Source organism: Carcharodon carcharias, chromosome 8 (genome assembly GCF_017639515.1).
Source record: "Carcharodon carcharias isolate sCarCar2 chromosome 8, sCarCar2.pri, whole genome shotgun sequence".
NCBI classification, from domain to species: domain Eukaryota; kingdom Metazoa; phylum Chordata; class Chondrichthyes; order Lamniformes; family Lamnidae; genus Carcharodon; species Carcharodon carcharias.
The window spans coordinates 18672139-18678055 of NC_054474.1; the positions used below are offsets into that span (position 1 = coordinate 18672139).

Sequence of the window (5917 nt, forward strand, 5' to 3'; positions counted from 1 at the left end):
CTTCTGGGATGGCAGGCAATATTTTGGTTCACTGCAGGCTTGTGATTGAGTTTTCTCATTGGATGTTTTCTACAAAAGAAAGACTGAAACACATCAATAGTAGGCTAAAAAACAATCAGCTCCCTTAAGCTACCAGCTGAGTTTCCTGCTTATATTGGCACTTACAGATGGGCAAACATATCAGAATGGAGGAATTATAACTTATAACTTATCCTTGAAGCAGGTTCCTAATGCCTTTGCATCAGCACTTCCTCAGCTCTAACGTACCCATTGTTGTCCATGCCTCTACGCACCCTGTCCCTAGGGCTACTGCTTCCTTATGAGGCAGATATTCACAATTCTGTACAAGTTCCTGAAATTATTAGGGAGTGGGATGAAAGAGTCCAGCACCGACCCTAACTGTTTCTCCCTCAGTCTGCTGCTGCAAGGTGCAGAATGAACGGTTTCTGTTAAAGGCTGCAGAGATGTGTCCAGGCAGTTCAACTGTTTACACCCATTTTATAAAAAACCTTGCACATGGACGAGGGGCTTGCGCTTTATCTGTGCGGAATCGATATCAAGAGATTTCGGAAGCACAATTTTTGTTTCTTGGAGCTGCTGGTGATCGTTTGTCTCGGCGCTCCGAAAAAGAAATAAAAATGGGCAGACCCAGGAAACTTGTACGTAACTCCTTCTGCAGGCCGCTGGGTGGGCTGGCACAACTGCAGTATAATTCATTTAGAGGAAACTTTAGGCCAGTTACCAGGATGTCAGTATTCCAAAATGAAGAACCACAATCTTTGACCTCAACCAAGACACATGGCTGTGTGCCTTCTGGGTATGTGGGCTCGACCTCATGGATTACCTTTGGGTCATCTGTGCAGTGTTGTTGGGGTTTTGACTTGCACTGTTTGCCATAGTGTCCCTCTCTCTTACAGTGGAAGCATTGGACTGTACTTGTAGGACACCGATCTCATTTGTGAGGGCACTTCACACCACACCACTGGCAAGGTCGCGCTGCTGGGCAGTTCAGGAGTTGCTTTCCCCTGACTTGGATTGTTCCTGCATCTTTGCGACCTGATAAGCTGGACTGAGGGTTGGCTTCTGCCCCATGTTGTATTCTCTCCCCTTAGGACTGTCCTGTGTTGCTTGTGTAGCTCAGACACTCTAACTGGCTGTCTTGTCCAGGGTTAAAACATCTTTTGCATGTTGGACACCCACCACTATTCTGTCTCTGATGAGTTTAGGCTTTAAATCTTCATATTCACACCCCTCTGCCATCCTGTAGAGATCACTAATGAAGGAATGGATGGGTTCCCCAGGCAGCTGGGTTCTCTTATTGAACTTGGATCGCAAGTTGAAATAAATGTCAAAGGATTTTAGAGCCTCATCAAATTTGACGGAATGGCTCATTAATATCCTGCCATGCAATTATTTTGTCTGCAATTGGCCCTATTGAGTGAAGCAGTTTGTTTACTTGCTCTTCTTCTGACCTTTTATTTAAACCAGAAGAGATGCTGCATCTTAAAAACCTTTCCTCCAAAGGCCCCAATTTTAGGACTGGCCTGGGCCTGAACGTGTGGAATGGTGATCCATGTCGAAGATTTTTTAAGTGTGGGTACAGCTTTAAGAGCTTACAGGCTTCCAAAATGGTGGCGCTATTCACTGCAGAAGAATGGATCTCCCACACTTGCCGGTTTTGGTGGGCTTCACAGAACGATAGCGGTGCACTTCGGGAAGAAGAAAAGTACTCCTGGCCTTGGCGAGTGTCATCAACCTGAAATGATAATTCTCTTCTTCTATCTACAGATGTTGCCAGACCTTCTTGATTGTTTCCAGCATTTTCTGTTTTTCTTTCCTTTTACTTCCGGGTTACTGTTTGTGAAAATTCCTCAAAATGATTGGCTCCTTGCCCTGCTTGATGACATCACTATTGCTGGATGTGTAGAGATCTGCTTGATTGGGTCCCAGATTCAATTTAACATTGAGGATTATTATGATCCCAACGGATGTTACTACTGGACCAAGTCAGATCCCAGGATGGACCCCGGCTTGATAGATCCTAACTTTTATTTTTTTGTGTAGATATGTGGAGCGTGGCTATTGAACAGAGTAGCAGGAGTCAGCTGATGGACTTTTAACAAAAGGATAAAACATTCACTAACAAAAGAAAACATGAAGTATATTACAATACTCCTTCACCCACAACTATACCTTTACAGATATGTACAGATTTGTAAGGATAACACAGATTACAAAAGCTATCTTATATTCTAATGTTCACAGTCAGTACGCAGTCCAAGTAAACCAATAGGTGACCTGTGGTCAGACACATCACATTATGAAAGGGAGTGACAGATGCCACCGCAAACAGATGCTGTGGATCTTTCATCAACTTCCCTTAGACACTTGTCACACGGTGACCAAACCAGCCTCACTGAAATCTGCCTTTCACATGAGGGTTTGCAATCTCCACTTTTGAAGAATTCACCTTGAATCTTCTCCCAAATGACGCTTTCTCTCAGATGCCTTCTGCAAGGGTCCACCTCCAGGGTTTCGAGCTCTCCTGGATCACCACATGCATTCAAGCTTTCTTTGATGGTCTCTCTCACTGACTCAGCCATGGCAACAAAGCACCACTGCTTCACATGCCAATAGTAAAGAGTTACAGACCGTCAGCTGTCTCCTTGGATCTTCTGGCTTCTCATAAACCTAAGCTGCTTTAAATCTGCGTCTGTAGCTTCTCCCTTTAAGCTTGGAGCCTTTGCCTGCTCCTCACTTTTAACTTCACTTAACAGGATCTTTTCCAGATTCTTGTTCATCCCCTTTGACTTGAAGGTCTTCTTGGGGCTTTCCTTCTTCTGTTCTTTCAGGAAGCCTGCTTCCTCTGCAGTTCCATCTGCTGTGTCCAGCCTCTGCTGCTCCCAACTGAACTCAAACTGCTGTCGGTTTCTGTTTTTCTGTCTGTCTGTATGTGTGTGTGTGTGTGTGTGTGTGTGTGTGTGTGTGTGTGTGTGTGTGTGTGTGGGGGGGGGGGGGGGGCCTCCCTCTCTGGACCCCTGTTGCTAGGCAACAACGCAGTTTTTTCTACTTTGTTTTAACTTCCCTAAACCACTACCATCATTGACAACACAGCTCTCCACTTCAAGGGCCATAAAACTCATTAAAAATGTAGGCCTTTTTCAAGTGAAACTAAAACTCAGGTTTCATTCTTTTAACCCACAAAATACAGAAATACATATTAAACTTCATTCCCAACATCCACAAATACAAATGTAACTTACTTAAACTATCTCTCATTCGTAAAAGGATGGTGAAATCCACAGCCAAGAGATCATTAGATCTTTTGCCCCTTCCTGTGTCTCAGGAGGTAGCCAATCCTGCCCCTGAGTCAGAACAATCCAGGTTTGAGTCCCACTCCAGGACTTGTTGGCTGTGGAAGAACGCAGCCACTGGTGCACGCAAGAAGGCGTAAGTTGATGCCGGTCTCCATGCAGCCCAGATAAATGGGGAGGCTTAGAGGCAGGAAAGGCATCTGGCTGTAAAACCAGCCCCAGATCTAAAAATAAACATTTTGAATCAAAATTGTGAATGGAGGGACAAGGGTGATCAACCATCATTGTGGCGAGCCCATGTAATATGAGATAAAAGCCAACAGAGAGAGAGAGAGAAAGAAAGAGAGAGAGAGAGATTGCTGGATCTTTGTGGCTAACTTTCTTCTAGGTGAGATGCAAGACCTATTGCTTTGCTACTGGCCACAAAAGCCAGGCCAACAAAGCCTCAGCAAGGGCCTGCCATGTAAGGACTGAGATGAGCGGAAACCTCTTCAGCCAGAGGATTGTGAATCTTTGGAATTCCCTAGCCCAGAGGATTGTGGATGCTCAGTCACTGAGTATGTTCAAGACTACGATTGCCAGATTCTTGGGCACCAAGCAAATCAACAGACACGGGATTAGGGTAGGAAAGTGCAGTTAACATAGAAGACCAAAGATTCTTCCACTGAATGGTGGACCAAGAGAAAGAGTCTGTATGTTATGTTACTGAATTGTGGCCCTAACAAGTTCTGTCGAAGGGTCATGAGGACTCGAAATGTCAACTCTTTTCTTCTCCGCCGATGCTGCCAGACCTGCTGAGTTTTTCCAGGTAATTCTGTTTTTGTTTTAAGTTCTCACCCTGATCAGTGCCTCAAGACAATCTACTCTGTTCATCTGTTCAAATGCTAAAAATGAAACTGTGAATGTAATGTCTCAGAAAATGTTCTATTTACTGAGCTATAATACACATCATATATCTGTTTTTACAGTTGAGACTGATTCCCAGAGGCCTGTAATGAGCAGTGACATCAACCTCAGTTGTACCATCTCCAGGCTCTCAGATACAATCAGTCTTCACTGGAAACAGAGAAGCTCATCTCAGCAGAATGGGAGGAAGAACACTGATGAGATCCATCTGAATAACACTGACTATCTGATAGTCAGACATGATGAGGCAGAAGATCAGAATCTGTATACATGGGAAGTGCAACAAAATGGCACAACTGTAATTACTGGGCACACAGGTATGTCCAAATCTATACTGGAGCAGGTATTAAAAGAAAGAGTTGGTCTCTAATTGTTACTAGGGCAGCAGAGGAAGCAATTGCTGCCATGAGGATTTCACTATAGATTATGGACTCAATATTCTGCTTGAATGATTTGTGGAAATGTAAGTTTGAAGTGAGGTGCAGATTTCGTTAGATTCTGAAATTAAATAGACAGGGATGAAGCCAAAGCCAAAATGAATAGTCTTCTAGGAGTTCTGCTCAGCTGGGAGACCTAAGCAACTGACCCGAGGCATCAATATTTCCTTAAATGTATTCCTTCCCTTTGCTCTCTATTGTCTCAACCAGTCTCTTCAGAAATGCTTTCTTCCCATAATTGGTTAAACTCATTTCGTTAATTTAGCTCTTAGAAAACAAAATTACCCTATCTTTACCTTACTTACACCTTTTATAACTTGCACATATCCCCTTTTGAATTAAAACAACTCAATTCCTGTTAGTGCTTTATGTCAAACTCTGATTGAAGTTCCTTTTGGTTCATTGACACATCAAAACCACTTCTTACTGTTGGTTTTAGACTCATGCAATCACTGGCTCTTACTCCAATTACCCCAACCACCTGTCTTCCAGTACATAAGAAAAATAACAGTGACATTAGCAGATGAAAATATTACAATTTCTTGTTTCCTTGACACCATAATTGGGTCAAGGGAGGCCCCAATGGATGGGAAGGCTTTGGAGCCCAGTGCAAGAAAGGCCCAAGACTTCCTTGTTAGACTTGAATGTGCAATATTCTCCCTACTGGCTCACAAAACTAGATGTAAAATACACTTCTAGGGTTCTGTTGTACGAGCTTCCCAGACACTACTGCCTGCTGAGGGAGGTGACACTGCTCCTCATTTCTACCTCCTCCTGCAACTCCCCACCCTCCAACACCCACTCCCACCCCAGTTCTCCTCCAAACCATCTCTATTCTTCCCCAACCACCATCACCCCAACCCCAAGTTGTTCAGGCCCCTGTTTGAAATTGTAGACGATGTTATCATACCGTAAAACAGACCCCACTGTCTTCCTGTAGCTGCCCTGATCCCTTGCTCAGAAGATCAGATAAATCTGGGGACACAGCGGGAAGGAATTGGGATCTTGCAGATAATTGAATCCCATTATCTTAACAGCCAATTCCACCCCCCCCCCCTCCCCCCACCACCCTACTCCCAGGGCAGAATTTTGCCCTTGACGGGCGGGCGGGCCTGACTGACTTGGCGGCGGGCGGGCAGTCGATTGCCGCCGCTGAAACGGGGTGCGCCGCCATTTTGTGCAGGTGGGCCAATTAAGGCCTGCCCAGCAGGATAGTGACTCTCGTGTAGAACGGTAAAATCGTTGCGGAGGTGGGCGTGC

The 5917-nt window shown here is 44.7% G+C and overlaps 1 pseudogene; it reads left to right on the plus strand.

Annotated features, from left to right (window-relative positions):
• The first annotated feature begins 435 nt into the window (after positions 1-435).
• On the plus strand, positions 436-624 carry LOC121281655 (annotated as a pseudogene).
• Positions 625-5917: the final 5293 nt, after the last annotated feature.